This window comes from Microtus oregoni, unplaced genomic scaffold, assembly GCF_018167655.1.
Source record: "Microtus oregoni isolate MIOR12 unplaced genomic scaffold, Mior012 000021F_ref0000039, whole genome shotgun sequence".
NCBI classification, from domain to species: Eukaryota; Metazoa; Chordata; class Mammalia; order Rodentia; family Cricetidae; genus Microtus; species Microtus oregoni.
The window spans coordinates 32311682-32336391 of record NW_024543080.1 but is presented as its reverse complement, the minus strand read 5'-3'; positions in this window follow the sequence as shown (position 1 = coordinate 32336391).

The following is a 24710-nucleotide window of genomic DNA, read 5'->3' as shown; positions in this document are numbered from 1 at the left end:
ATGGATCTCTGCGAGGTACTTCATATATTCTATGATTGTTATCTTGGTGTTTTGGGGGACTCCTAACAATGGGTGTGAGCATACCTGTGAGTGTCTGTGCCTGGTTTTATTGTGTCTTGTGCCGTACTTAGTGCGCTCCATTATAGTCCCAGAGCGGCGTGCTCTTTTCTCAGGTGCTAAAGGGGTAAGATGTTTGAGCAATGTGGAGAAATGAGAGTAGTGAGTCTGGGGAGAGAAGATGGAGGGGGAACTAAGAGTAGTGGAGGGAGGACAATCTGTGATCAGGATGCACTGTATGAGAGAAGAATAAATATAAATTATTTAAAAACTCAGAATTAACAAACAACAATATGTAGTTACTATAATAAAATGAAAAAAATTAATTTGATAAACTCTAAATTCAGTGTGCTGAAAGTCAAATTTTTAAAAAGTGTACAATTACTTTATAACAGAATTTTTATTTCACTAACTTTTGCAAAAATACAGGATGTGTAAATCCACATGCACATACAAATTCACCATCACTACATAGGCATTACCCATATGTGCATGTATACATATTCATAGTAATATATATGCTTATATGACTATGTGGAAACGCACAAACCTATAATATGATTCAGTTTTGCAAATTACTTCACAAATATTCAATATCACAATATAATAGTTGTCAATTTTTTTCTTCATGAAAGATAAAGAAATTATTAGGTCTGCAGAAGTTTAAAGAGTTGGGATTAAGAGTTGGGATTCACATCCTCCTTGTATTAGATTGTACCACAATTAACATTCATCTGAATGAAGTTATTTAACAGATATGTATGTAACAGATTATCTCCATGAGTAAAACAGTATCATTTTGAATGTTACATCCATCTTCAAAACCATTTACTTCTAGTTTGGATAGAAAGGCAATGCAAGGTCTCTATTGTGTTTGTTTGTGTTATATAAAAAAAAATCACATGTCATGTGCCATGTGAGATGTTATCTATTTTAAAACTAAATTGATTTTATTTTGATATATGAATTCTCAAACTCCTACTTGTAATAACAATGCTTACCAAATCATAAATATATTTTCCTCTTGCCAATAAAAAAGTCAAAATAGTGAATATAGTATCTCAGGAGTCATTTATAAATAATACAGCAATACCATTTCCAGGTCACACTTGGGAAAGGTGAATGCCTCATGGACCTAAATAATAAATTCCTCAAAAGGACTTTAAAGGCGTAAGTTATAATCTTTCATTCTCATCTACTGTGTGCTCAGCCACACAACTCAATAACATTGACAAACCTAATTTTCTGAAAAGCTTGAGGCTGTTTGTTGATACGACAATAACAAGACAATTTGCCAGGGGATACCTGAGTCCAGTGACTCCTCTATCATAGAAACAAGACAGAAGACAAAATGGATAGTATTTTCTGCACCTTTTTTCCTTAATAGTGTTTTTACTGAGGGTAAATATAACTTAAGATCTTTTATTGACTGACCAGCCCTTATATTAAAATGAAAACATTGATTTCAGTCAAGCATTGAAGTAATTAAAGGGAAGTTGAATTGCATGAAGGTGATTGAATCACAACATTGAATAAAGTGTAAATGAGTTTTAAGTCATAATGAATGTTATGAAGTGGAAATTTCATGCTACATCTGAAATCATTTAAAGGTGGCCTAAGGTCATGTACCTAGTAACACAGTTTGAAATATAAGGGGAAATAAATTGTCTTTAGAAACTATGAGAATAATTCTTTATAATATAATTGTGGTAGAAAAGTTAATGTAATTTTATAGAGGGTCCAAATTTTGTTATAATGAATATTGTATTATGATAATTATTTTGGTTGCAGCATAGACACACTAAGTATATACTTACCATATTTCCTTCTAAGGAATATTTATACATTGTATTAACTAACTAGTCAATTGAAAATATTGTGTTTAAAGTCCATTTTAATGTTCAAGGACTTCGAAAAGAGGCATTATATCAGAGTTAAAACATTTCTGACATAAATATGTTTAACATTCAATTAAAAAGTTAATAAAACTCTTAATATAAGAAAGGTGATATTTTCTTGTAGATTAAATTATAACAAACTTTTCCTTGAAAATGTGATTTGCTTTTTTTTGTTTTTGTTTTTCTTTTTTTTTTTTTTTTTTTTTTTTGAGACAGAGCTTCTCTGTAGCTTTGGAGCCTGTCCTGGAACTAGCTCTTGTAGACCAGGCTGGGAGATCTGGCCGCCTCTGCCTCTTGAGTGCTGAGATTAAAGACGTGTGCCACCACCACCTGGATTTTTTTTTTTCTTTTCGAAGCAATGAAATCTCATAAATATTTATTAAAATACTAGGACACCTTGAAGAAGTGCTGAACTAACACCATGTGGGAATCAGAGTGTCTTTGAAAACAAAATAGAAATACTTAATGAAGGACCGAAAGTGTATATTATATTTATTTGCAGTGAAAGAGCTGAAGCTGTATTATTATCAAAGTTGATAATAACACAAGAGAATGAATACATGGAGAACATTTCCAATGGTGATAAGCATTTTGAAGAAACAAAGATATCAGATGCTATCGGTGGGTGTGATTTGAGACTGAAGAGAAGACTCAAGGTTTAAGAGCATTGGTTCTTTCTCCAGAGGATGTGCATTCAATTTCCAGCAACTGAATGGCCATTCATATCTCTGCCACTCCTGTTAAAGGAAATATGATGTTGTCTTCTTGGCTTCATGGGGAGCAGGCATACACACAATACCGACTAAACATGATAGACACATGTTCATACCCATTTTATAATTAAATTAATAGATTATTAAAAGCATTTGAAAGGAGATTAATGAGCCCAAGTCTGTTCTAAGACACAAAACAAGATCCTGTCTTATATAAACAAATACATAAACAAATTAAAGCTAAACATGAATTCCATTTCACGTAAAGTGATGAGACAATATAAAGTTGCTAGAAATGTGAGCCATATTGATATCTGTAAAAGAATATTTTAGACAGAAGTTTTGTAATTTGAGATTTTTGAAATTTTGGAGAGAGTTACTTATATTTGTTTCACATATGTTTTGCAACCATATTTTCTTAAGGAGAAGAAATCAGTATGCAAACATTTACATTTTAGGTACATGGCACAATTTTTTCTCTGAAATTTGAATAAGTTGTTTATTAGTATTCTAAAATGAACACTTTAGAAAATAAAAGGTCGATTCTTCAATTAATAGGTCACAATTAAATTAAGTTTATATCCATAGATATTTCTATTATCTTTTGAAAACCATTATGAAATTCTACTTATTAATTAAACAATATCATAGAAGATAATACTTAATATTTAATGATGCAGTCATTCACGTATATTCTATACTTACTTCCTCATGAATGTTAGGCAAATAATTTAACTGAGTTGAATCTTGACCCACAATTTTATTATATATTAGATCACTTTTCCTTATAGAGATTATAGAGAATTTAAAGATGCTATTATATTGCATATAAAGCTGTTTTCTCATCACCATATATTAATCAATAGCATCTTGCAAATACTTAACATTTTAATGAAATAAATTCAACTAGAAATCAATTGATATGCTAATTTATCCTAAATAACCTATCTAGTTTACATACTTAAAGCTTATTTTGTGAAAGCCATACATGGTTATAAAGTGAAATGTAGCTCGATTATAAAAACCCAGACAGATATTGGGGTTCAACTTGAAGGTCAGAAAAACAAAACAGCCAGCCACTGGTTCTTACCTCTACTTCAGTCCGAAATGGAGATTCTGCCTCCTGAATCCTCAGAATGAGACTGTCTGAGAGCTGTCTCATCCCACCTTGTGTTTCTCTATAGGGCTGGAATTAAAGGCGTGCCCAATTTCTCTGGCAGGCTAGTGTGACTACGAGGTTAAATGTGTGTGTCACCTCTGCATGGACTGTAAGACTGAACAATGGGGCTGATTTACCCTCTGATCTTCAGGCAAGCTTTATCTATTAGAATTAAAGTGAAATATCACTACAGTGGGACAAAGCAAAGAAAAATATCACTACTCTAGCTCTTAAGTACTAAAGAAGACAATTCTGATATGAGATTCATTATATCATCATAATACTATTGTGCAAGGTACAGTCTTCCTATCTTTCCAACATTCCACTTTTAAGGTCAAAAGAATAAATCAATCCTGGAATAATTTACAATATAGGAAACTTGGTAAATAAATTTAGGCAAAATATATCTTGTGAGCTAGTGCCATAAAATATATTTTCTTTAATCCTGTCGTTATAATTATTGATTTCACACATCAATCCATGCATTTCACTGTTGGTGAAAAGTGATAAACAGAAGTAACTTGTTTTTTATAAGAAGGTAGTGGTATTTGATAACTATAGGCTTCAAATTAGGACTGAAAATATTATCCATTATGAATACATTGTACAGTACTACTCTGGGTCATTTACAAGATATAAGATGGGCTGCAACCACAAATGACCATGTTTAGTATAGCTTCCACTCACTCTACTGGGAATCAGGTTTTTTCACATTTTCAAGTAAAATCAATGAGTTTTTCTAGATCTCAATACCTCACACTTATAGATACTGACATATACATGTTCAAAAAGCATCAAATAATATGTACCTTGAAGATCATACAGAAAACTTAAATGACATACTTATCAAAGAGATTCAACAATACAAAATATGGTTTCCCTCTACATGAACCCATGACTATCAGGTATAAATAATGATTGTAAAATTATAAGCAATTATGTGCATAAATTCCATAAGTATTTTTTGAATTTTGTTTGATTCTTTATCCCAAAGAACACCATGTGTTTTAAAAATATTATTTTCCACAAGTGTTTTGATTTTGTCTTGTTAAATTTTGGACTTATTTGCCATTTCCTGAAATGAGTTATTCCCATCAACTGGAATTTCTTTGTGTGTTATGATACTTTCTAGTCCCTTAGGTAATGTAATATCTAGAAGTATGAGAGAATGTTTTGAAACTTGTAGACCAACTAAGAAATTTAGGGGATGTGAACAGGAGAGCAAAATGACTCTCCACTATGCTCACTGCCCAGTATGCATGCCCTGTAGAGTCACAGAGGGACCTATTAGCGGAAATGCAGCCTTTCTTGGAGTTTCTGCTAGTGTCCAGTAGTTAGTTAGGATGCTGAAAGGCAATAAAGTTATTTATCTTTTTAACTGTATTCTGTTCCTGTGGTGTCTAATGCTAACATTTCTCAGGGAAACTATATACGTTTTTCTTTAGTTATTAGTGAAATGATCTGCTGCAGGCTACCTAGACTGTTCATCACACTTGAAATTTTCTATTGTGGGTGATATGGATTCATGTTCATATGGGGTATACCTTATAGTATGTGTGTGGATCATAGTCCCCTGTCCCTGAACCACAACACAAAATATTCAGTGTTAGGATATACAACCGCAAATAAAAAAAATACCATCCCTATTAACAAAAAAGCTCTCTTTCTATGGCCTTAAGTTTTTTTCTTTTGCAAAAGATACTTAAGAAATCTATAAGAATAATTTACTCTGCTCAGTAATTGATTTCCCTACCAAAGACTGAAGAAAATGTGCTATATTTGATAATATGATCTCTACCATTCCCATGTTTCACTGACTATCTTCATTTTACTAAATAAAGCTCCTAAGGAAAAATAGCAAACTATCCCATTTAATCAACATAACACATTAAAGTGAATAAAGAATTACATTTTTATAAGAATATTAGCAGATCCATACTTATCACCTTGAATAAAACTTGAGTCCAAGATATATATAGATATATGCAGGTAAAAATCTCTTTTCAAAAACCTGTAGCCATCAAAATCATTGTAAACAATTTTACCATATTATATTATCACATCAGTGCCTAGAAGATGGTACAACAGTTAAGAACATATAAAATTCCTACAAAAGACCCAGATTTGGTGTCTAAGCACCCATGTGGCTCACAAACAATTGACCTTCAATTGTTCCATGTTATCTAAATCCTTCATATGTTCTCCGCTGGCCCCTGGCCTATGTATGTCTATATACATACACATACACACACACACACACACACACACTTAATGCATATATAAAATATGCATATATGCACATATATGCAATTTGAATAATGGTATTGTGACAAGCACAAGTGAGCCAGGATGTGGAATGTAGTACACACACACACACACACACACACACATAAAAATTTCAGTGTTAAAAAAGAAATTTTAATAACAAAGAGCAGCCCTTTATTTTTTTTTTCTTCTGATAATGGAAATAAAGAATTTTGTTTTGGGGGTGTAGGATAATCATGTGAGTGAATGTGAGGAGAAAAAGCTTTGTCCTACATGTAATATTACATTTAAGGAAAAAAATCACTTGACTTTTGCTTATACTATTAAACGTTTTAAAAATTTTATTGCTAGGATTTACATAACATAAAAATTTCTATGTTAAATGGTAGCATGACTGCTCTATTACTTGTTACAGATAATGTGTAACGTAAATACATGTAATATTATTATTATTATTTTATTCAATGTCACCTTTTCCTTATTTTAAGAAAACAGAAGAGTCTGCAGTTCCATCAAACAACTAGAGGTTCAAAGGTAGGAAAAAATGCACAGTTCTTTTTAAGTCAAATGAAGGTTTCTTCTTGGTTTTCCCAGCTCTCTCTCTTAACCTCATTTTGTTCCTAAAATCCCCATGCCGATATATTTTCCTTTTTTTTTTCTGCTTTTCAAGAGAGTTTTAAAGATAGAAAGACTGAGATTGAGAAAAGTAAACATGGGCAAAGGAAGTGAAAAAATACTAACCTCTGGGGCATCCAATTATTTTCACTGTGGGATAACCTTCTGCATTCATATGTAGACCATTCAAAACAATGTTTTATACTGCACAGTGCAAAATAAGTTCTTTTAATTTTTTTCAGTTTTATGAAGCAGTGAAAATAAAGAGAACATATGGCCTCTAATAAAGTTTATTTTTCAAATTCTTCAGAATAAACTGCCCCTGGGAAATGTTTTCTGCTTTGTAATAACTACATTTTTCTTTTTACTGAATCTTCTACTGTAAGTGGAATTTTATTGTATGCTACTTGATCCTAAATAATTTATAATTTGCCACAAGGATTTATATGTAATAGGAACAAATACTATTCTTTATACTTTTTTACTTCACACAAATGCAAGCTTTGTTCAGTGAGAAAACCTACCTACTTTAAAAACACAAGTGTGTATACAGTCTACAAATCTACATATCTGATTACCATGAAGTAACAACTAGAGCATTAAATATGAAATTTCAAAAAGAAAGCAAGACACCCACTAGTATAACTCACTTTTAGATATTTTGAAATAATTAGCATTCCAAGATACATTAAAATTACCAAATATAGGTTTGTGACTTAATACAAGATAATTGAGACACACATTGACAATATATATATATATATATATATATATTTTTTTTTTTTTCTACATGTTAATTGAGGGTGCTTTACATGTTTTTAGATATGTAACTTTTTTTCAATTGTTGCCATTTAAAGTTTTCAGTAATCTGTAGAACATTCCAGGATTATTGCCTTTTGGGAGTAGTCTTATTTTGGATCTGTCAATACGTCATTTCTGTCTTTTATCTATGGTTACCCTTACAATCTTTCCACTCAAGAGGGAGAGGGACTTGATCGGGGGAGGGGGAGGGAAATGGGAAGCGGTTGCGGGGAGGAGGCAGAAATCCTTAATAAATAAATAAATTTAAAAAAATTTCAAAAAAAAAAAAAAGCTACAGAGAAACCCTGTCTTGGAAAAAATAAAAGGTGAGAAACAAAAAAAAAAACAAAAACAAAACAAAACAAAAAAAAAAGATGATGTTAAATTCTGAGTTCTCTCTCTCTCTCTCTCTCTCTCTCTCTTCTCTTTCTCTGTTTTATATCTCCTTCCCCAATCTCTCTCTCTCTTTGTATATGTCTCTCTACCTCCTCTATTTGTCATACTGAACACTACCGTGGTATATGATGTCCACTAAGTCTACTAAAAAAGAAAAAAAAGTTAATGTATCTTCAAAGTATTTCTTTGCAGTCTTTGATAGTTCTTTTTGATAGATATTTTAGACTAAGTATATGTGTCAATAACTGAACTTCCCAAACCCAGGACAATAAAAAAAATAATACAGACTGCAGGTAACATCCAAGGTCTAATAGATTCATTAACTCCATGTTATAACACAGATCTTGAATATACTAAGTCCCCAGAAGAGTAATGGCATTTGCTAAATGTGTTCCAAATGAAGAAGCTACTGAATCTAGTAGAACAGAAATAGTTTTCAGTGGCTCTTAAAGATGCAAGGAGATTATTATTTTTCCTCTATTACTTTTTCTACAAGTTTAATATTTATTTTATTATCTTATTCCTTCAATCTATGATTTCTGTACTCTTTTTTTTCCATCCAAGAATTTACACTTCCCCCCTCCTCCCATTCCCTGCCCACTTCCCCACTCACCTTCCTTCCTCCCTCTCCCTCCTTAAGAGAGGGCAGGGAACCCTGCCCTGTGGGAAGTCCAAGGCCCTCCTGCCTACATCCAGGCCTAGGAAGCTTTGCATCCAAATAGACTAGGGTCCCAAAACGCCAGTACATGCAGTAGAAACAAGTCCCAGTAATAGATTAAAGGAATAAGATAATAAAATACATATTAAACTGTAGAAAAAAGTAATAAAGTAAACATAATAATTCACATAAAGAAGAAATATGCACAGAGAGTCTGGATTATGTATACTATTGTGTTTTCTTTGAATTTTTTGACTATTAAAGAGTCATGTAACAAGAAACATTTTGTTGTATGGGTTCCTATAATAAACCAACATAAAGGTATCCTGACTTCAAAATTTGGGCCTAAGAATATGTTCCTTTGAAAAATAGGTTATTTTTTGTTTCCACGAGGATGAGAACCTGTGGAGAACCCATAAAAGGTCACTATGAACACCTCTCAAAAAATTACTTCACCCAATAAACAGCAGGAAGCAGTTTGAAGAGAACTACACCCATATTTCCAAATATTGTTTGTAAATGTTTTTACATTAAAGGGGGATATGCTATAAAAAAGAAGCAATGAGAAAAGTGATGCTAGTTAACTCAAAAAATTATTTGTGATATCAAATAAGATAATTAAAAAAACTTCAGTAAAATTTCAACTGAAAATAAATTATTTGGGTGTTAAAAAATTATTTAAAGGTGGTGAGTTAATGATTGAGTTTTATTTTTGTCAAGAATTCTGATATACTTGGAGGTTTCAAAATCATGTGTGTTAATGCTATATTTGAATGCTGATGTCACCATATACTAATGTGATAATAGAAGAGAATTATCTAGAAGCTATCTCATGAATTGCCAAGTTTGTAGATATACAACAATTTACATGGTCATTGTAAGGATTAACTGATGGAAGCAATGATTGTAGCAATACAATTCTAATTCATAGCTTAGGTATGTGTGCACTTAGTGTTGAAACATTTTTAAAACTTCACTAATGTTAGCACATATATAAATTATAACTTTATGTAGCTAAGCATTTGAGGATGATACTGAGACTATATGAATTTGTTTGTCTCTGAAAACATTTAGAACATATAGATTTTTCTTTGTATTGTTTATATTTTGGTAGATACTTAGAACATTAATGGTATATATTTTATATCATCTTTCTGTCATAGATTTATTTCCTGTGTATTGTGTATTAGTAGATCCCATATTTTAAATTGCAAAATTGTCTTTTGTTGAAAAACTATAGTTAATTTAGTTGAATCAAATTCATATTTTTTAACATTTCTACTCACTGTCTCAGTCACAAGTCTCAAAAATCTCCATTTTCTGATAAGAGAAATTTTCTCCTATGCTTTTGTAGAAACCTTTCAATTTTCAGTTTTTTATAGTTGTGATTGGACTAAGTATGGGTTATGCTTTGAGAACAAAGGTCTATGTTATTTTTTCTTGAGTCTATTTGGCAAATTGATTTTCTTTTCCCATTGAAGTTTTCTAAAGCTTTCAAAAATATAAATTGTTTTAAAAATCCACCTGCCATATTTGAGAAAGTTGTGTTTTATATATTTGATGGTGAACTGGCATGGACATATACAGAGGAAATATTTCTTTGTATTTATTTTTTCATTTTCCAATACCGAGGATAGATTCTATGGTGCTGTGCATGCATCTGTGTGATTAACCTTAAGTTATACTTTTAGGCCTTCTTTCACTTTCAACTTGATTAAAAGGTTCATTGAGTTGACTATTCCAGTCTTTATCTTGAAATTCAACTGCTTTAGACTTTTGTGTAGCTAAGCTTTGAGACCACATTTTCCTGTGTCTCTTAGGAATTTACAAAACAAATTAAAATGTGACCAAATATTGCTATACAAAAATTAAATGTTAAAATTTTGTTAAAATTAAAAAAAAAGTTGGTGCCAAGAAATTAATAGTTTAGTCATAGTGAATATCCTATGTTAAAAGTTATAAAATTTATTAAAATGAGAGGGAATTCTGATGACTCATTGTTTTTCCTATATCTTACATCCATTTTAATATGAAAATCATCTGCAAATTTTGGAAGAACAATAACAGGAGAACTATACAATATAGAAAATAGTGAAGAAAATCTAATTTCATTGTTTTTCTTCAGAATTATTTTATCTTAAATATTTGTCTCTTATTGGCAGAGAAACTTACAACATAGATTTTTAAAGTAAAAACTGTGATTTTAGATGAAGCATTCTGAACAGAATCCACTGTTAAAAAGATACAAGTTATACTTTACGGCATTTTAGGAGGCACTGTTATAAATGTGTGTTTCTAGTTGCCTAGAGTCTTAATGTGAAAACAAGTTTTCACATGGCAATGTCTATTCATACTTACCAGTTCTTAACAGAATGCAAATGAGGATGGTAGAAGTTCTTATTCCTTGATGAGAATGTCTATCACCAAAGATCAATAAGAATGTTAATGCTGTCTTGACATTGCACAAGCAATAACATTCCCATGACAAAATTCTATTGAAATAAAAAAAGACATTTTGAGCTCATGGATATCATTGTGTCCTATGAAGTGCATCAGAGTCAAATTCACAACCTCAATCCATATGTTGCACAGCATCTGTGCCAAACCCTGCTTGTAAAGTAATTAATGAGCATATGCCTTCACCAAATTAGATTTAAATATTTAAATAAAATAATTAATTATATATTAAATATTTTCTATGTACTGTGTTTTGAAGTACCGCAGATTATTATTTTTAATACATGATTATTTCAAGTTTTAAAATGGTTGTTACTTTCTGTTTTAGTATATTTTATTCATTCCGGTAAATATCAGTATTGGAACAGAAATATCATCTCTTTGACATAAATTTATCCTTTCACATTACTTCATTAGAATAAAAACTTGACAAACCTCCTTCTGAACATCTGTAAGTAAGCAACATAGTAAACAAAGAACTTGCTTAAGTCTCCATAACAATAAACAGAGCACTATTTTCTGGCAGGGAAAAGTAACCTGAAATATTTCTAAAATGTTAACAACTTGCCCAATGAGAGGAAAATTCTCTTCCCTTTTATAATAATAATGATATTAATATTTGAGATCTTTTAGGTTTATAGTATGCACAAAGCCCTTTATATCAGTTGGCTCAGAGATATCCAGTGACAATAATAAAATCTTGGAATAAATAAATGGTGCAAAGAAGAGGCAGAGTAAAAACTGTTTATTCTATCACTAAACCCATAATGGCATCTAAATTTTATAGATCAATCATTCATCCTTTTCTCTTGATTAGAGTAGAAATCATTATACTTTATAAGCCCTTTGGAAAGTTTACATTTAAGTTAGAAATACAGAAACCATGTGATTTTTTTGAGTCAAATTAGAAGACTTCGGAGTTTTTGGGGAGGAAATTCTTTTTTATTTGATGTGATATGTATCTACAACTGTATAAAATTATAAGAAAGTATTAATTTGGCTGGGCAGTGGTGGTTCATGCCTTTAATCCCAGCACTCAGGAGGCAGAGGCAAAATGTGGATCTCTGTGAGCTCAAGGTCAGCCTGGTGTACAAGAGTTATTTTCAGGACAGGCTCTAAAGCTTCAAAGAAACCCTGTCTCGAAAAAAAAAAAAAAAAAAAGAGAGAGAAAAAGAAAGCTTTAATTTAGACTAGTGCAATGTCTTACATGTATTCATTCATTATCTTAACTAACTTCCTGTCTTACTTGATTGCTTTTCTGTATATCCACTTTCACTAAAAATTTGAATCAAATTAAAATGATAATGCACAGATACATACAACACATCTCTTGCAAATAGTAAATATTTTAAAGGGATATTCTTGTTTAGATGAAGCAGAAGATAGTGAAATAATAATAAGTGAATGTAAAGACAGCTAATTTTCTGTATTTTTGATAATTCAGGTTACCCTGAAAGTGCTATGTGCTTTAATATCCATTCACAGCACACAGATTCAAGAAAGTAAGAGATCCCTGATGAATAAGACAATTCAGTCATGGGGATAGCATCCAGAAAAATGGAATGGTAGGGCTCAGTAGCTGTTGCTTGCTTTGTGAGACTGCATCCCATGTGCATGCTCTTCTTCTATCTTTCACACCTTCTGCATTAGTAGGTTATCATTTACACTAACGTACTCACAGAAGGGGCAATCATACCTTGGATTTAGAGATTCCACAGTGATGAAATCAACTGATTAAGTTGCTATATAGCAACAGAAAATGACTGCTAATGAATTGTCTTAAGTTCTTCTTTAAGGTATGAATTTTGATTCAAATGTCTCAGTCCATAGATATGGAATAAATATTTCAGTTGATATACATATAAATGATCATAAGAATTGAATTTTAACATGTTTTCCCCTTAACCAAATTTCTGGTTCTTAATAACTCTAACAGTTTCAAGATGACATTATATTCAAAATAGAGACGTGAGATTTTAATTAATAGAAGATAATTTTTAGGAAAGCAGGGTAGAGGTGTAGTACAAGGGACAAGTCTCTCTGAAATTTAAAAATTGCTCTCTACTGGGAATGTGGTCTGGTCATGTACTTCCATGAGATCTACTCACCCTGTTAGTACCAAAGTGCAACAGCAGCGTATACTAAGGTCAACGACAACATACTGGTTGTTCTAAAGGGCTCCAGCAATGCAGGCTTGCTGCTTGTGGCACAGATGACATTTGCCATAGGCTGACTCTGATCACAGAGTTTGACTCTTGTTGGAAAGTTTGTCTATATTTTAAATATCTCTGACTTCATGGAGTTCCCACTGGAATTTTAGCTTCATGCTCACAACTTCATGGCTCAACTCTCTGAAGCTGCTTTTAGTGCTTTGGCTCTTTCATTGCACTGCCGGACTGCTGAAGCTCTCCTTTAAAACTCTAGAGGAAGCCTATGTTACACTAAAACTCTTACAGTCTGCTTGACCAAAAAAAAAAAAAAAAGTTTCCTGTTGTTGGTTGCTTTTACTCTTTTGACACTTTCAGGAGGTCTGCGACCTAGCTCACAAATAAATCACACAGAGGCTTATTCTTACTTATAAATGCCCAGCCTTAGATTGATTTTTTTTATCAGCCTCCTTAAATTATGCCATTTATCTTTTGCCTCTGGGCTCTTTCCTTTTTCTATTCATGTATATCTTTTCTTTCCTTCTTTTCCCATATCTGGCTGTTATTGGGTTGTTGTCCCTCCTTTTATAGTTCCTTGACTTTTGCCTCCCAGATTTCTCCTCCTATTTATTCTATCTGACTGTCATCTCTACCTATCCTTTTCCCTGCCTTGTTATTGGTCATTTGGCTCTTTATTAGACCAATCACGTTTCGTAGGAAGGTTGCTTGTTGTTTCCTGGCTAGCTTGGCCTGATGGGGTACAGTAGAGCAAGGCAGGGAAGACTAATCTGAATGCAAGAAGAAAACAGGGCAGAGTCAAAGAGAAACCATGGGGGACCAGAGACAGATGCCAGAACTTGAGCCAGTTAGCCACTGATATGTGGTGATATACAGATTAAAAGAAATGGGTGAAATTAATATATGAGTTAATCAATAAAAAGTTAGAGCTAATGGCCCAGGAGAGATTTGATTAATGCAGTTTCTGTGTGATTAGTTTGGTTTTGGGAGGACAGAACAAACTGGCAGCTTCTCCAACAACTGGTGCCCATGTGGCCAACTAAAATCCACTTAAAACCCAAAAGAGCTTGAAAAGAAATTCTAGACACTAAAAAAACAAATTTAGCTGCATTTTTTTTTCCCAAATGGGCTTTGCGTGGGGTGTCACACTTCAGCTCCTTTAGGAAAGGTATTACTGATTCAGCAGTAGTAGTCACATAGTTTCAAAAAGGCAGGTTCCTGGCTGTTGGCTGTGCTGCTAACGTGAACTCTGACTCTTTGGGAAACTGAGCATTTGGATGGGGTTTGTGAGCAGCATGCCACAACTTGCTTGGTGGCAACTTGGATTGGCTGTGTGCCTGGAAGTGGGGTGATGTGTGTGGCTCAGAGGTGCAAGTGGCTCCATCCACCATGCTGGTCTGTGCAGGAGAAGCATGAAGTACCGTATATGCCCTAGTAAATGTGCAGCTTAAGTTTTAAGAAGTACTTAGCATTTTAAAAAGCATTTCTGGACAATAAAAAATTACAGATATGCAATAAAAACCAGTCCAGATGAGTCATAGTGTTGGAGAAAGGTACATAGGCTTGAAGGAGAGAAGAAAAAGAGTATAGAGAATCACAAAATAAAGTTAATGCTTTAAAAAGGGGTAAAATATTTAAAGAGACAGAGTACAGATAGATAGTCATAGATTAAAAGGAGTAGAGAAAAATAAGCCACACAAAAAAAATGGAAAATTGACAGAGAGTCTAGATTGCATGTATTATTATATTATCTTTGAATTTTTTGACTGTGAATGAGCTAAGTACAGAGAGACATTTCATTGTATATTATAAAGGTATCATGACTTCCATATTTGTGTCTAAGGGTATATTGCTTTAGAAAAGAGATTCTTCTCATATTTCCACAGACGATGAGAATCTACGAATTGTTTCCAGACTGGTGTGATTTGATGGAACAAGACCCCCTGAAGGTTGCTGTTAACATCTCCCAAAATACTATGCCCAACAATCAATAAGAAGCAATATGGAGACAACTACACCCATTTTCTCAAATAGTGTCTAAAAATGTTTGTTTATTTTCAAAGGGAGATATAGATATGAATAATTTGCATTGGTATGGATCTTGGTTTAGTGATACATATTTAAGGTTAATTTTGCTAATTATATATTTCTACTGTTGATTAAGGTATCATGTTTGTGTAGCTCATTTAAAAATGTAATGCATAATTTAAAAATATATCTTAATAGAGAGTCATATATAATAGTCAAGCTTATAGTCATGTTAGATCTTCTAGAAGTATAGAGATGTTAGATAGGTAATTTTCAAATCTTTCAGAGACCCTTAGAATATGGCATTTAAAATGTTTAAGAACTTAAGACTTTTCATGACAGTGAGACACATCTGCGCTTGGTAGCACCAAGCTATTTCAAGAGGATGATGGGGATTGAAGAGGCTTCTTAAGGAGTTGTTTAGCCATTTGGGCTATAAATTGTTCTTGCCTGAACTGCTTCATTGGACATGTAGGACCCACAGAGAAATGATTGCTGAACTTGCCTAAAGATGGAGCCATCATTCAGGGTTCCTGCTTCATGAAAGAGACTGCCAAATATTCTGCGGGACACAGAAAGAAGTGACTGACAAACTGCCAACATAGGTAGAATTGTCTTTGAAATTTCCTGCTTCATGGAAAAGCCTGCAGGATACTATGGGTCTATAGCTGAAGATGGATGCACCAACGATACAAAAGGTCTTTGGGTGACTGTCCAGGTAGCAAGATGTCTCTGTCACTTCTAGAGTTTTGGAAGTTGCTTACATTGTACTTCCTGTTTACTTAGGTAATAGTATATTTTTCTGGAGTCTTTGATGGAGTTGAAGAATTAATAGTTATAGTTTTCCTTGGGCATTATAAAAGATAAAGTAGATATAACTATAATTCTTGCTTGATACCTGTTTTGTTACATGTAATTTTACTAGGTTAAAATTAAAACCTTTCATTTTGTTTAAACAGAAAAGGGAAAATGGTGTGGGAGGTCCTTTTGTCAATGTGTTACTTTCATTTGTTAATAAATAAAGAACTGTTTTGAGCCTATGGCAGGGAAGAACAGAACTATGTGGGGAAAACTAGGCTGTATGATGGGAGAAAGAAGGGAAGAGTAAAAGAGAAGCCATAGTAACACTGGAGATAGATGCTGGGAACTTTATCCAGTAAGCCACAGCCACATGGCAATATATAGATTAATAGAAATAGATCAAATTAATTTAAGAGTTAGTTAATAAGAAGCTGGAGCTAAGGGGCAAAGCAGTGATTTAATTAATACAGTTTCTGTGCAATTATTTAAAGGCTAAGTGGCTGGGAACCAACAAGCAGCTCTTTCCTCGTACAACAATCAGGTGTTTCATTTAGATTGGCACCGTAACACAGCTTCAGAGAGTTAAACAAATGCAGCATAAAAAAAAATGTAACACATCATTGCATCATTAAACAATTGTTCCACAGCATAAATAACGTAACATATCTTAAAATAATATTTCAAAACGGTTTGTTTTTATTATATGGTATCTTCAGCAATAGGGTCTTATCTCCAAATTCTGGAGCATAACCAACAGCAATGACAATAACCTGATATTTCAGATTTCTGTGGCACAACACGAATCTAAAAATATGTTGAGGACTGGCCTTATCAAAAACACTTCTTACCAAGGTAGGGGCATGGGAAAATAAAGACACAAATCACAAGACAGTATCGGGGGGAATTTCAGTTATTATTCAGATCCCCAAATCTCCCACGTTTATTTTTCCACAGCAATTATACCAAAAGTAAACTGGGGAAGAAGGTAAAAAAGAGCTTTATTAACATGGTAGCATGATACTTCCTGTCATCAGCATTCTGTTGCCTAAGTAGCAAGATGACCTGAATCATATATACTCACATACACTTGGACACATAGGCCAAAAACAGCCCCTCCCCTGGTGATTTCCTAGTTACAATGGAGGAATCAGAAGTACATTGGCATATCCTGACCATCCATTAGGATGGCAACTTCAAAAGGGGCCAGGCAGCCACCTCCTGAGCTAGAAGGTGTGATTAAGACTTATTCCCCAAACTCCCTGACCATCAGAGAAGGTAAAACATAGATCTGCATTTCTTGGCACAAAAAAGTAACCAATTTATGGCACTTGGTTTTTTGTGTAGTAGACGTTTGTGTCTAGTATGGACATGTAGCCCTGTTAAAGAGCTGCTGCATATTAATTCCTCATACAATAAGCTTCTACAGTAGTAGATTTCCCTCTCTGTATTTTAAATGCTATTTTTTCTTCCCCATATTCCTTCTTATCACCTGCTTTCCATTTGTTGACTCCAGCTTCATACTGGAGTTTCATCATCCCAACTTAATCCTGCGTATCAGTGTTTTCTAGCTTCCCTCCCTTGAAAGCACCTCTTTACAGCTCATGAGCCATTTCCTGTACTAATTTTTTTTGCATTTCAAATGAGGCACACATATCAAGGATTCAAAGCTAAATATGTGAGGAAACATGCAAAATGTGTATTTCTGTTTCTGGGTTACCTCAATCACAATCATTATTTCCAGCTCTATCTACTGACTTTTAAGATATGGCTTCTCTATCAGTGGCTGTCAACTTTCCTACTGCTGCAAACCGTTAATACAGCTCCTCACATTGTGGTGATCCCTCATCATAAAATTATTCTTTCTCTTCTTCATAACAGTAATTTTGCTGCTGAGCAGTATTTCAGTTCCTAAGACCACCAGAAATATGTTTCTTGAGGGTCGAGACCCAAAGGTTGAAAACTGCAGTCTTAGGGAGTACATATAAATGTGGTAGAGTTGGATGCCGGAACACAGTGAATTTAATCTTGTATTGACTTGGAAGATTCATCCCTTTTGGCTGCCTTTTATAGTACTGGAATGTTCTATGCATCCTACCAGAAGGGAAAGTAATCATCAATCACATCCAACTGTGAACACTCTGAGCTACAATAATGACCCACTGGTAAAACTGTGACATCAACATCACAGCATTAACCAACTAGTTCCAGATTTAAGTCCAGTGCCAGAAGAGAAAACAAATACCGGGCAACATTTTCAAGTCCCAAACCTGTGGTGAGACTTGTGAAAGGCACTAAGAACTTACTACTCAGCCTAACAATTTTAAGGATATTCCTAATGACTTATAGCAAACCTATAGGTCAATGAATATCTCAAACATATCTCATTAGAGGGGCCAACAGCTTGGCTCTCAATAAACAATCATTCAGAAAAATTCTTTTATTCCTGACTCTTTGTGTTCATTTTTGTTCCTATAAGGATTTAGAGTATTCTGAGGAGTTTAAACTTCATCATCAGTTACTTCATCTTCTGATACTATGTAAATGAATAATAGAAGTACTTGATGATGCTTTCTTATAAGTATTATTTTAAATATAAACCACCTTTAGATTCCAGTAGTAGTTAATAATTAAAAACATCTACTTTAGATAAATATAACTCTTAAATTTGTAAGGACAAATATAATTCATAGTGTTTCCAACAGAAAGTAACTAATAATGAGTTGTCATGAAAATTTTATTAAAGTGTGACTATGATTCAGATATGGTCTGATTCTAAAGATATGAAATAAATACTGCATATGTTACACATATAATTTGATCTTAATATTATCTCGGTATGATTTCCATTTATAAAAATTTCTGTATTTTAATTATTTTAGTTATTTCTATACAACATTAAATTTAAAATAGGAAATAGAATTTAATTTGTATATGTCAAAAGAATTTTTTTAAAAAGGAGTGTAGAGATGTAGTATAACATACAAGTTTTAAAATAGAATATAAATGAAGAAATATACTTTAGGAAAGTAGCAAATGAAACTTTGATTATGTCAGTTTTGCTTTGGGCTCCATATTAATATTATTTTTTAGTTGAAAAAGCACACTCATGTTAAACTTGGTCCCAAGAAATTACAGATGCTTTTAGAGAGCAAATAATTGAGTGTTCAAAATCAGTTTGCTTGCTAAGAATTCCTTGTATCATGGTCAAATATTTGGGCTGCAGTTGGCTTATAGAAATCTTTGTAGCTTTTAAACTGATTTGTAAATTCATAGCACCTTAAAAATCACAAGATAAAATTATTATTTAGGTCCAGTGAGACTGCTCACCAGGAATAAAGGAAATGCTTGCTGCCAAGCTTGAGGACCTGAGTTCAATACCTGACATTCTCAATATCTAATAGGAGAGTCAACTCTAAGAGTTGTCCTATGAACTGCATGTGTTTGGCTTGGGATATATGTCTCACACATATATACAAGCATTACATGAACAAATTATAAAGTAGAAATTAAAATTTATTTATAAGGCACTATAAAAAAGTCATTTAGAAGTATTATCACCACATGAAATTTCATAAGGTAATACTCAGTTATTAAATGTACTTAATATTTTATGATATGTACAGAATTAAAGACAAAGAAATTATTTAAAACATGTTTTAGTAAATTGATATTAATTTCTCTCACCTCTAATATGACTTTTACTTTTTAGAGGAATATTTTTAAAATTATGAAGATATTGTTTGTAAAATCTAAAATTTTTACTTAATTATTCACTTCAGTTAAAAATCACATGCAAAAATGATCTGTTTGATTTAGTTGGATTTTTCTCAGTGACGCTTTAAGTGTCTCTGCTAGTAATTCCCTATTTTTGATAAGCCTTTTCTTTTTAGGACAGTTGAAGTATAGTGAATAATTTCTTTCAATTTATTTCACATTAAAGTCCAAGGTTTCCTTGCGTGATTAATAAGCCACCAAATTTTATAAACATAAGAATTACTTCCACATTAAAGGACTGAACACAGCAGGGCAGTACTGGAGGCCCAGGGAATGACTCAGACATTGAATTGAAATGGAATACTCCCCCCAGGTGATTTAGAAAATGTCATAATCTTTTCAATATGATGAACTGAACAGGCTTACAGAGATCAAGGTAAAAGCCAGTGTGGAGGCTAAAAGGTACAATCATTACAATTTGAACTTTTAATCTGAAAGACCTTCAATTTCCTCTCGCATTGGCTTTCACAGGACGGCTTAACTACAGGATTCACCTAATTCCAGATCAACTATTTGAGGGCATCTTAAAAGCACTATAAAGCATTAGGGATCATGCAAGAAGTTAAGAGATTTAGACATTCAAAGTCTCCTGGTGCTGACATCACAGATTCTAACTTTTAAGTTTCTTCATGCTTACAATATAAGGAAAGGTCCTTGAAGGTTATAACCAATAAATACCCAAATGATAAAGTAAGTTAGTTTTACAGGGTTTATTGACTGTGAAAAGGACTGAGAAGATAGATGTAGGAAATTATAGTGAATTGCTGTAATCTTTGTTACCACAGTGTGCAACTATTGTAAGGCTGGCCACCACTATTTTCTTGGAACCAAAAACTTAGAAAGGCAAATGATACAGTGAAAAGCAGTGGCTTTTCAACAGACCTCCATAAAGGATTGCATGCATGAGTTAGAAACCCAACAGGGAGTCATGATTGATAGAGATATGTCTCTGCCTTTACCAAACGGAAATGAGCCCCCTCTCAAGCACAGAACATGCATAACAATGATAGAAAGGAATTTTACTAAGCTGTCAGAGAGACTGGGTATTATGTTGAATGATAAACTAGGGACAAACTATGTTCACGTGATTGATATAACTTCGAAGCTGCAAATCTGGGAAACTGTGTCAATCACATTTAGAATACAAAAAAAATGCATTTGAGTAAAATATAAAAATTGGATTTAAGAAACACTTCCCACAATCCCAAATCCAAAAGATATCACATGGTTAATATTAACTTACGGGTTCTCATGAAAATTGATTTGAATTTATAAGTACAAATGCAAGAAAAAACATATCCTGTGTAATTTTATTTAAGAATACAGAATTGGGGTTAGAGAAACAACTCAGCAATATGGTATTTACATAGCTTACATGAGGGCCCTGGGTTTGAATCTCAAAAGAGTGATGAAAAAGTAATAATATACCCTAGTAATAAGCCCATAGAAACTAATATTTAAAGGTCACTACACTTTTTGTTTTCTTGACACTATCACTCTTCTGTAAAGTATAGTATTGGTCATAGTTACGCCAGATGACCCTCTACCATCCTTTTTCCACTTCTAGTACCCTCTTTTTCTTTCCAGATACCTGTCTCCTTCCCTTATGTCCTTATGACCTTCTTTTTCTTTTCTTCTCTAAGCTGCATGCCGGCAGTCACAGATACCTTGTGTTCAAGATTGCAGCAATCATGTCAAACCAATTGGCAATGCCCCATAGCCATCTTCCCTCTTTTGGCTTTGAAATTCCTTTCAGTCTCTCTTTTATGAGATTCCCTGGTCCCCATACAGTGTTAAATAAATGTGGCATTAGTGACCAGTCACTCAGCCATCACTCATTCTCAGCAAATTGGCCAAATTTTAACACAGCGCCGAAAGAAGTTCCTCTAATCAACGCTGAGAGCTGCACTAGTCTGTGCGTACAAAGAAACATCTGTCACAGACAGTTTAAACACATTTCCATTTGCCATAACATTAGTAGTTTCTTCCACGATGGGGTTATGACCTCTTTCACCATGAGCGTTTTAGCAGTGCTATGATTCCAGGTATATAATGCCTTTGTGGAAGAGCTCTGAAATTCAGTTTTGAAGTGATTGGTTACTTCAGGTATCCCCACTAGTATATCAACTGATACACTTTTATAGGCAGGTCAGTGTTAGAGCTCACAAGATCTGCATTTGTAGAAGTTTGTGGATGGTCATTCTTCTTTTTCATAAAGCTTGCATTTCATGAATATCTTCTTCCAAATTTCTTTCCTCCCAAAAATGCAAATGTCTACTTTGTTGCTACTTAGCCTCACTACATCTCTCTTCACCTTAAGTCTAAAAGATCAATTGATTTATCATGTGGGGCCAAGTCTCACCTGTTACCTGTATAACATAATTTCTGCATATAAGGCCCAGGGATCTTTGTTAAAAAGGGAGCAGAAAGATTATAAGAGCGAGAGGAAGAGGATATTTTCTGTGCGAGTTGTTTCTCCTAGAAAGGTCAGAGGCTACATCCATGAAGTCTCATCAGTATCGTTGCTTAAACAGGACTAGAACACAGTTTACACAAATGGGCATGGTAATACAGAAGGGGAAAAGGCAGCAAGACCTCAACCTTAGACAAATCACCAGAACACACTTCTACCCAAAGTATCATCTCAAAGTAATTTTCCCATTTTAACATCACTCACACATTTGCATGTGTGTAGTGGAAATGAACCAAGTACAGCTTTCAAGAGTCAGTTTTGTTTACATATTCTGTGACTTGCAAAGAAACAAACTTAGGTTCTCTGACTTGATGGTAAGATCCTCTCCCATCAGACATCTCCCTATATCCTCAAAGGAGTTCTGATTTCCATTGCCCAGATGTTGATTTCATTTAAAAATATTTTAGAATTCTCTAATCAATATGTTTTAATGCTTAATATTTATTATATAACACGTACACAATTATATATAGTATATAATTGTAATATATATATTGTTTTATTTCATATATTTAGCTGTCATAGATTTTATCACATTCTCTGTACATGATCTTAAATATGCTGAACTTTTCCCTTACTGTGCAAACTGTTTTTCATTTCATTTAGCCCACTTTAAAATTACTGATTTTGTTTTCAGAGACTGGGGTCCTATTTTGTAGATCATTGACTATACCAATATCTTGTGATGTATGTCCTACTTTTCTTCTTTAAATTTCAGAAAGTCATGGCTTACAATGATATCATGGGTACATTTGAGGCTTTCTTTTATTATTTTGGATTTTTAGTTTTATTTTTTGTTTTGTTTTGTTTTCTGTGTGTGCATATGGAGAGATATAGAGTACTCTACCTGTAGATATCTAAAACTTTCTCATAACCATTCGTTGAAGATACTATTCTTTCTCTAGAGTTTGTATTTAGCAACTTTTTCATAATTCACATGATTAAATTTTTTGTATAGAGCTATTTATGAGTCTTTTCTTATTGATCTACATTTTAATTTTTTGTGAGTATCATGATTGTTTTTGATATTATGGTTCTGTGGTATATCACAGATGACAATGTATCTAATATTTTTCATTGTTGCTCAAAGTTGCTTTTGTTTCCTCAGGTTGTCTTTGCTTTCATATAAAATATAACGGTTTATTATAATCTTTGAAGAATGGGAGACTTTCAGTTGTCTTGCACTGAATCTAATGATTTCTTTTGTAAGATGATATTTGTACAATACTAATTCTCTCAATTTATGAGGAAGTGATGTGGGATTTTCCTCTGTATGCTGTGAATACCATTGGTTAATACAGAAGCTTCTTTTGGCCAATGGCTTAATAGACTATAACTAGGCTGGAAGAGAGATATAGAGAGAAAGTAGGCAGAGTCAAGGAGAAGCCATGTAGCTGCTGCAGGATTCAGACGCCAGACGGAAAACAGAAACTTACCGGTAGCCCACAGCCTTGTGGCGAAGTACAGATTAATAGGAATAGGTTAATTTAAGACATGATAACTAGCCAATAAAAAGCGTGAGTTAATAGGCCAACCAGTGTTGTAATAATATAGCTTCTGTGTGGGTTACTTAGGATCTGAGCAGCCAGGAATAAACAAACAGCCTGTCTAGAAGCAAGAAGGGTCTTCCTTTCTATCCTTTGATTTCTTTTCAATGTCTCTTCCAAAGCACTAAGTATACTGGCCTTTTATTTCCTTGGTTATATTTTTTCCCAGCTATTTTTTGACTTATGAATTCCAAATGAAGGGAATTATTGTCTAAATTTATTCTAATTGGTATAGAGGAAACTTGCGTAGGTATATTTATATATTGGGGGAATGCACATATGTATGTACATTTGCATGTGTGTTTATGCATATGTATGTGTGTATGTATTAAGATGTTTATGTATCCAAAGATGTATATTAAGATGTATGTGTATATGTAAATGTATATATGTGTATGTACGAGTATGTAAGTGTATGTGTGTGTGATATGTGTGTTCATGTGTTATATGTATGTATATGTACAATATCACTTCCTGAAAATGTTGAACTGTTCTAGTATTTTCTGATAGAGTCTTGATGTTATATCATGCAAAGAATCATTATCAGCAAAAGAACCCATTTTGACAACTTTCCTATTTATATCCCTTTCATTAGTTTTTCTTAAATTTATTTGTAAGAGTTGTTATTTATTATTAGTTGTAAACATGCTATTTACTAAAATTCATTAAGCTACTGAAAGTCAGTATGCCAGTATGTACACACTTTTATAGGTCATCATCAGAAACAAATTTAGTGGTAAGCTAGCAGATACTTCACAGTGCATGCTTCTAAATGAGGCAAAAATATATTGGTATCCTCCTCATTTCATCTCTCATACTGAGTCAATATTTTAACATCCATCTGTTCATTTAGATCTGACTTGTATGTATGTATGTATGTATGTATGTATATGTATGTATGTA